The sequence below is a fragment of the Barbus barbus genome (genome assembly GCF_936440315.1).
Source record: "Barbus barbus genome assembly, chromosome: 5".
In the NCBI taxonomy this organism is placed as follows: Eukaryota; Metazoa; Chordata; class Actinopteri; order Cypriniformes; family Cyprinidae; genus Barbus; species Barbus barbus.
Genome location: NC_136733.1, coordinates 19,690,345 through 19,699,525, shown reverse-complemented (window position 1 = coordinate 19,699,525; position 9,181 = coordinate 19,690,345). Strand labels below are relative to the sequence as shown.

Sequence of the window (9,181 nt, the reverse complement as noted above, 5' to 3'; positions counted from 1 at the left end):
ATTATATACGTTCTGCATTCAGTTCTGTTTATGTTCAGCCTACAGCAGAGGTAGTTTCATTGACTAAAACTATTTATTTTTGTTAATCAAAAGCTAAAATAACTAAATTAAACTGAACTAAAATTAGAAATGCAGCTTTGGCAACTCACTGAAATAAGCTTAAATTGAAGCACTAAAATTACTAACTAAGACTAAATAAAAAATGTAAATAAAAAAATTGTTAACCCTAAAAATAACAAAAGCTAAAAAACATTAATGAAAAAATTTAACTAAAAACCTATATAAATATTAAAAAAGCTCATTCAAAGTATCAGCAAAAAAATAAAAACTATAATAGTATAATAATAGGAAAATAACACCGACATACTAAGTGCACTTAAAGGGACAGTTCATCCAAAAATAACATTTATGTCATCAAGCAGTCATTTAAAAAGTTGTTTTGCTCCCCATTGACTTTCATTGTATGGGCAAAAATGGTTTTCTTCAAAATTTCGTCCACAGAAGAAAGAAAGTCAGACAAGTTTGGAACAACATGATGCTGAGTAAATGATAACAGAATGCCTTTATTCATCTAAACTTTGTTAGTAATATAGCAGGCTAGTCTACATATGAATATGACATTTTGTGGCAACCTATACCCCTATATTTGTCTGTACAGCATTCTAGGATTTGTATTATTTATTCGCAAAATCTCTGGAACCTGCACTGTACTAACTAGGCCAAGCTTGGGGGCCTACATAGTTGGCACATCTCTCTTGTGCGCAGATGCAGAGAGAGAGAGAGAGAGAGAGAGAGGAAATAGAATCAATAACAGAATAAATTTCCAGATGATAGGGATTCAAGGAGCACATCACACCAGACCCTGTGCCTCAAACAAGAGAAACATCTTCCCTCGTGTTTCTCCCCCTGTGTGGCGGAGCATCGTCAACAGATCAGCATTTACAACACAGACTGTGTCTTTTCAGCATGACAGCATTTAAAGCAACCGGCATCAACCAATCCCATCTCTACTTGGCTTATGCATCGTAAAATATATAACATTGTATAACATCGTATAATAACATTGGCTTAAGATTTCACTCGTTTTAAGAGAAGGAGGCCCTGGTGTAAATCTGCTCAGTTGCCCATTTATGAAAAGTGAACATGAGCAGCCTTAATCCCAATAAAGCGTCCTACAGACATGACACATCCAGTGCCAAAACAGCGTGCTTAATTAGTGGGCAAGTTCCGGTCTGACGGGCAGGGCCGTGACCTTCCTCTGGGAATAATGAGCCAGGCAATGTTTGGGGCCTCGAGCTGTGGCATCCACACAGGAGCGAGGTGCTGATTGCTGCTTTAGACGTGCTAAACTGACAGATTCATGTGACCGGACAGTGAACCGTACACTTGGCACCAGGAAGCTGAAATATTTGCTGCCATGTTGGGGTTGGTCAAATCTCTTGTTTTGTGTCCTTTTGTTTCCGCTTTGTGAAGCCAGATGAGATTGGTCAGCTTTCTCTTTGTTCTCCAGCAAGAGGGGAGCTTTTGAAAAGCACAGAGCAGGGGCCATACAATCACAGACATTTTATCAGCATGGGCTAAAAGAAGCTGTCCTGCATATGAATTATGGTGTTTTATAAGAAAAAGATTGTCTTGATTATGTGGAATATTTGTATTTGATGTAAGATTATGAGTTGTGGAGGGAAAAGAGATTGAAAAGAGATGGAAAGACATTTTTATACACCATTTACAGAAAACAGTCTATCATATTTTGGCAAGTTGTGCTTTTACACATTCAAGCAAACAACAAAGCGAGGCTGACTACATTCTTTAATTGAATAATTAATAATTGATTAATTATTTGGAACATTTTTTATTTACACAAGAAAAACTCCAAAAAGAAATTTGGAGGATACATGGGAGAACAATTTTTAAATCTTAAATTCTTAAAATACACGCTGCACAATGGAGGGATTGGCATTGTACATTAATAATAACAACTGTTTGGGTTTTCTCTTCCTTCTTCATCTGCCATGTGTATTCCCATATTCTCCTCTAGATGGACTAACTGTCATTCAAACCTTTAAACCTAAAAATGAGTTTAAATAGCATAACCTTAGCCAAGACATTAAAAAAAAAAACTCTGTATGACCACAAAAAAATAAATAAAAAGACAGCTGTTTTAGCTTTAAGCTGCAGTCCAATTAATAGAAATGTATGGAGGATGGGCAATTACATGATAAAATTCGATTTGGTGTGTTGATATGTGACAGAAGTGCCATCTGCTGGTAGCTCAGTTTGATTGCACCCCTGCTATTGGACCCTTTTGGGGCTTTAGTTAAAATGTGCACTGATCCTTATCAGCTGAAGGTGTCAGTATCACTATTGACAAGGGAAGTTTCTGACCAGTCAAAATTAAAATTGGGTCCGGTGTTGTGGCCATTTTCGACCCCCTGCCAAATTATTACCCCTCTCGTTGAAATCGCTATCTGATTGCCTAATCCTAACCCCACATCTAACCCTAACACCTACCAATGGGTCATTCTTCAATTGCGGTGGCAAGTGGTGTCCCTCTACTTTACAACAGTTCAAATAAACTTTAAATATCAATAAATTATAAAATGTTTGCATGTTTGTATTCTGTAGGGTAAACACAATTTGTGCACTATTAATAGTAACATTTTTGTTTTAAAATACATATTTAATTGAGTTTGAGAGATTGCATTTTTAACAAAATATGCATGTTCCCGCCATACCTTAGAGAGGTATCGTGGAATGTAATTGCAACAATATAACATTTTTAACACAAATAAAGTGGTTAAAATGTGAATATAGATTTTATTTAACAAGTACAATTTTTATTTAACAAATATTAAATTGTTTTTTAAAAAAATACATATTTTGTTATATTTAAGAAAAAAGTTGTGTCCCCCAAATTCATGTCTGTGGTGTTACCACAATGTATTTTGCCCCTTTTAGAAAAGGGGGAAATCTATTTGGACTACTTCCTGTGCTGGTTGATCTGAGGGGTGCATGGGGAGTACATTTTTTCTTATTTTCTTAGATTTAGCTAAATTTCTGACAATTTGATGTGCTGCACTTTATTAGTGTCTGTGGTGTTATGTTGATAACTTGCAGATTTTACATATTTTAATCAAACTTTTGATAAATACATACTTATTAATATGCCCAAAATGTCCCCTGATCTTGATATCATCATGATGGCAACCTTATTTTTTGGAAAGTCTGGATTTAGGCTGATTTGTCTGTGGTGTTACTGTCTTTTCTGGTAACACCACAGAGCCTATAGTAACTTGCAATATAAAGTCTGTGGTGTTACTTCAAAATGATGTAGACATAAGTGGCTGTGACACCAGTGTTTGATTGAAATGCGGGCATCGATCCCGCTACCTCTCGCTTTAGCTAGCGCTCTACCATTTGAACTAATTCCCCTGATGTAAAGAGGAAGCCCCTCAGTTTGGGTTGCACATTTAGGGAAATTAAGGTGAGTTCCCCAAAAACAGTTTTACATACAATAAAACAGCACATGCTTTAAGAATTAAATAGTTAGCAAGTTAGCATAACTTTCATTTGAAAAAAAAACAATAAAAAAATGTTATTATAATAGTAAGTACATGTAACGTGTAACAAGGACAAAGACCGAAAATAAAGTGTTACCGAATAAGTATTCACAATTCTGCTCTCTAGCAAGAAATACGTGGATAAAACAAAATCTATCGGTTTACATGTGGAATACATAGTAACACACAATAAAATCATTTTAATCAACCATTTGAAGTTACTGTGGCTCGTTGGTCTAGGGGTATGATTCTCGATTTGGGTGCGAGAGGTCCCAGGTTTAAATCCTGGACAATTGTTTAGTTTGCATCTTCATCTGTTGTGTTGAATGTTTTACTTTAAGTGTTAAGAGCAAACCATGGTTTTCTGTAAGCACAGCCTGATTATCTTCTTTCAAATTATCGCCTGATCTCAAATCTTCCATTCCTGGTTAAAATCGTAGAGGGTGTGGTTACAGCCCAACTGAATAAACACGTATTAACTTATTTGAGCCCCATAAGTCTGGGATTCGGAAATTGCACATCACTGAGACTGCATTAGTTAAAGTCACTAATGACTTGCTAATAGCTTCCAACTCTGGCTCTCTGTCTCTTCTCATTCTCTTGAATCTTAGTTCAGCCTTTGATACAATTAACCATGCATTGTTATTTCATTGTCTTGAAACTGTATTTGGTTTGTCAGAGACAGTTCTTGGCTAGGTTAGGTCCTATCTTACTGACTGCAGTCAATTTGTTTTTATGGGTAGCTATAGATCCAAGGCTGGTCCTGTTCATACTGGTGTCCCACAGGGGTCAGTATTGGGTCCCTTACTTTTTAGTATGTATATGTACCCACTTGGTTAACTACTAACTACTAATCCTTGTTAACACATAAGGCTTTGCATAATCTAGCTCCTCAGTACTTGACTGAATTTTTAATGCCTTACATGCCATGTTGTAATCTGCGTTCCTCTCAGAGTGGTCTCTTAGTTGTTCCCAAGACACGGCTTTGTTCTAGGGGTGATAGAGCATTTTCTTCTTATGCTCCAAAGCTTTGGAATTCTCTCCCGGCAGACGTCAGGGAAGCAAATTCACTAGTGACTTTTAAAACTCTTCTTAAAACATTCTATTTTAGGATTGCTTTTACTTGATTATTCATTTTATTTTTGCATTGATTGTTTTTAATTTATTGTATTTAAAGTGTGCTGTTTTCTCTTTTGTTATGTTTGCTTGTAAAGCGCTTTGAGAAAGCAACTTTTAAAGGTGCTATATAAAATAAATAAATATATTATTATTATCTACTGAAACAAAGCAGGTTTGTTCAGTAATTTAAATTATCCTGCTAATAACATCAAAGTTGTGGGTTTGACCTCCATACGAACTAGTGTTTTGTTCTCCGTTATTCTTCTTGCAAGTCCTGGTGGTGTCAAAAAATCTTGGTTTAGCAAACACACCATCATCTGCAGAAATAGGGATGTTATCTATAAGATCTACAGGTCCCTGGTTTAATCCCAGGTTTTGGCAGATAGGAATTGGCAGAGGCTTTTGATCACACAGCTGTTCTAGACACTGCTCTTTTCTGTTTCCACCGCCACTATGGCTGTCCTCTTCTAAAAATATGCTATGGTTGCTCAAAAGGTAGTGGCAGGGATTCCATTTGTACTGCAATGGCCTAGAACAGGGGTCACCACACTCGGTCCTGGAGGGCTGGTGTCCTGCAGAGTTTAGCTCCAATTTGCCTCAACACACCTGCCTTGAAGTGTCAAGTATACCAAGCAAGACCTTAAATAGCTGGTTCAGGTGTGTTTGATTAGGGTTAGAGCTAAACTCTGCAGGATGCCGGCCCTGCAGTAACAAGTTTGGTGACCCATGGCCTAGAAAATATAATTAGTATATGGTGTATATTAAAAAAATGTTTGGCGAATGCGGGCATCCATCCCGCTACCTCTCCTTCCTTTGAGCAGCGAGCGCTCTGCCATTTGAGCTAATTCCCCATGTGGTAAAAAGAGGTCCATCATTTTGGGTAGAACATTCAAAGACATTCAGGGGAGGTCTCAAAGCACTGTAGAGTGCCTTTGATAGAACATTCCTCAAAGCAATACGTTTTAAGAAGTTAAACATCTTTTAGTGTATACAAAGAGCAATTACCCATGATGACAGAAACTAAATTAAAATCTACATTACATTTTCAACTGTATTACAAAAATAATACAACAATAAGCTTTTCCGGGCTTATAATTTATTTCCAATAAATTAACAATTACCTTTTGTCATGAGTCCGGGCCCTGCAGTTCTTCCTTTCTCCACCAGAGGTCACCATCTGCCTTCCTCCCGGACGCCATTCCCCTAACTCCACACACCTGTCACATTACACATGCCTGGTAACATATTACACTCCCAGCTGTTCCCCATTGGCATGGACTATTTATGCACCACACTCCTGCTACTCTGTATGGTTCAATTAATTGTATTTGATGGTATGTGTTTGAGGTGGTTGATACATGCACTGTGTTGCCTTTTAATGTATCCCGTTCTGGAACCTGTTTTGTTTTGCCTTGTTGGCTTTTTTGTTTCTTATTAAAGCCGTCTTACCTGCACTTGGACCCAGACTTCGTCTTTCCACGGCGCTCTCTCAGTGTTCCGTGACACCTTTATGTTCACAAGTTAACGTGTGTATATTAACATAAATGTGTAAACATACACAATATAAATAGTTTTATTCTGAGTTGAGCTGAGGGTGGCAAAATGTCAATAATAAAAGTTAATTATGGAGCAAGAACTCTGAGACATTACAAACAGAATTCAGTGAATCGGCGAATGCAACAAAACTGTAGAAAATATTCCCTTTAAACTAGGTGAATCCTTCATACATCCTTCATTGTACATTCAAGTTAGGTGGTTGCTTAAATCTATATGTATTTTGATGCTGTGGGAAACAAATGTAAAAACAAGTACACATAAGCAAGTTTTACAAAAACATGTTATAAATAAGTAACATACAAAATAATTGTGTCATGTTGCTTTCACTGGGTTTTGCTTTAAACCAAAAATTTACTAACATTTTACTCTACATTATAAGGATCAATAATGATAACAATTCCCACCGTACAGAAAGCAAAACCACTCCTATAACTTTATCCCAGTAAAGACATGTTTTTGCTCTGCACATTCCAACATTTGGGCCTTTTTTTCACAATTCAAGAGGTCTTCATTAAAACGAGACAGGTGGGTAGCCTATTTTCTGAGGAGCCTATTTCTTGAGATTTATGCAATATCAACATAAGGACAAACTACAGCAAAAACCTTGCTGATGCTATTAGTGTAAAAACAATTCACATGATTGCACAAATAATTTATGGTATGGCCAGATCAGAATTCAGCAGTCGGTTTTGGGGTTTTGTTTGGGCTCATCCCTTACCTACTTAAAACTATCCTGACCACACAAAGTAAGCAACTTAATCCAAGTCCACTGGATAATCAGTAAGGTACATGGGGCCTTTGTTAAAATACTCTCCCTTGTAACTTCTCCATCTGCCCACAGGAAGGTATATATCTCTTTCCTGCTTGCCCAGTTCAAGAACAGGTGCCACCAGGAGGTCATCTCCTATGAGGAACTGAGAGTCAATTTTGTAAACTGCCTCATCATCTGTCGCAATCCACCAAAAAGGGCGAATGATGGGATCCCCAGTGTACAGCACTTCCCCAACAAGCTCTAGAACCCGAGGGGCTACAAGAGACTCGTGGAGAGCGGTGAACTTTTTGGCGATATTCACAACCTCATCATCATTGTGCCATGGTGGAAGTGAGAACTGCATGGCTGGCATGAAAGCTTAGAGCTCTAGCCAACGGATGTACAGCTCACTCTCTGGAAGGCCAGTGAGGTTTGAGTATGTATTTCCACTTATTATGTCTGGCATAATAAACTGGTAACCGAGAATACTTATAGTAAGTACAGTTGGGATTATAGATTTGAGGCCTAGGGTGTATCCCCATAATGACTCACGGTCAATAATTCTGAAGAATCAGGAGATGTTTTGAGATTGATAGCCTGACTGCAGCTCTGCACGGTCATTGAACGGTATTGCCATCTCAGTGTAGCGGCGGGTAAAGGTACTGGGATCCTGCAGAGGAACAAAGGTACTGAACTGCTGGGGTAAGTAGCTTGTCTCTCCTGCATCAAACTTGAAAGATGCCATGCCATACTTGTTCTTGAGGGTGCGAAGGCATACCAGTCCCGAGCTTCTGGATTTGTGAAATCCAAAATGCCAGCAATACCGTTCCACCAACGCACCAATGCGGGAAGCTGGCTACCAGGCATCCGTACAAACAGTCCTCGTTCTATTCCAACACCAAAATTGACAGAATTATAGTTGACAAATGGATGAGTCCACAAGGTTACCTGGAATCCATCTTCCCTCAGTTTTTTAAACATAGCTGAGGCGTTGGGGAACTTGATGGGATCTAACTCAAACTCTCCATAGGCACTAGTATATCTGTCGTACAACTCCAGGTGACTGCAGTTGAAGCCATTTTTTTGGATATCAGATGCCAATTTCAATGTTCGTTCTTGGTTCACTTCTTTTAGAGCTCTTGTTGACCAGATTGGTTGTCTGAAAACAGCTTCTGAAGGAACCTTGTTGGGCTTGTTGAAATATCGACGAACCATGTACTTGTGTATAGAGGTGACATCAAGCCCCACACATACACGATAACTCAGTCACATGATGGGATTATCAGGGTCTGGCCTATAAGGGCTGTCATTATATCGAGCTTGGAACCACAGAGTTCTGTTTGTTTCATCCCAGCCGAGGTGAGAAGGAACAGAATCATTCATTTTTATGGCCGTAGCATTGGAAGAAAGCCAGTAGCGCTCCAAGATGCCACCAAATGCCTGATGATTCGAATGAATATCACCTGTAATGAAAGGTTTGGGAGCCTGATGTCCTTTTAATACTATTGGCCAATGCTGCAACCAAGTCTCCGCACCACCATACCAGTATGAGCCACTGCAGAACATGACATGCTCCACCAACCAATGCTCCTCCAGCTCGTCCCAGCGCACACGATAGCACTCAACTGTGTCTTTAGGCTTTACCGTTTCTATGAAGAAATGTGTATTTCCAGCGATGGATTTGTCACATCGGAGAATCTGTCCCTCTTTTGAACATGAGTCCAGATCAAGGGTTCCAGACATAAAATGCACAAAAACGATGTGACTTCTAAAACATAATTAAACATAATTAACATAACATAATTATGTAAACACAAGTAAATAGGATATTTAAACAAAATACAAATGTATTTAAACAAAATACCTGAATTCCATTTTGAAAATGACAACCCCAGTTTGGCTTCGGACGACAAAACCATGTTTTTTAAGATCTAATGGTTCAGTTGTCAAAAGGTTGGCCTTGTGGAGAGAAGAGGAGTAGTAGCACCATGCTACGATCGCAGCAAAAAACAGTATAATGTAGACCAGTATGTAGGACAGGAAAATAAAATACATTTAGTAGTATTAATTAGTGTTTAGAATAATATTGTGGTATTTTCTATAACTTCGAAAATGTTTCAACCAGGTTTTTTATGTTTCATAACACACGTATTCCACTAGATGGCAGTGAATTTTAAGACAAATAACTTCCATT

At 38.2% G+C, this 9,181-nt stretch overlaps 1 pseudogene across 1 annotated transcript; it reads right to left on the bottom strand.

Annotated features, from left to right (window-relative positions):
• Positions 1-6,991: 6,991 nt before the first annotated feature.
• LOC306870485 (myogenesis-regulating glycosidase-like) lies at positions 6,992-9,042 on the bottom strand (annotated as a pseudogene). The gene is made up of 2 exons: positions 8,852-9,042; positions 6,992-8,755 (listed from the first exon to the last, which is right to left on the bottom strand). The product of its transcript is annotated as a myogenesis-regulating glycosidase-like (transcript).
• Positions 9,043-9,181: the final 139 nt, after the last annotated feature.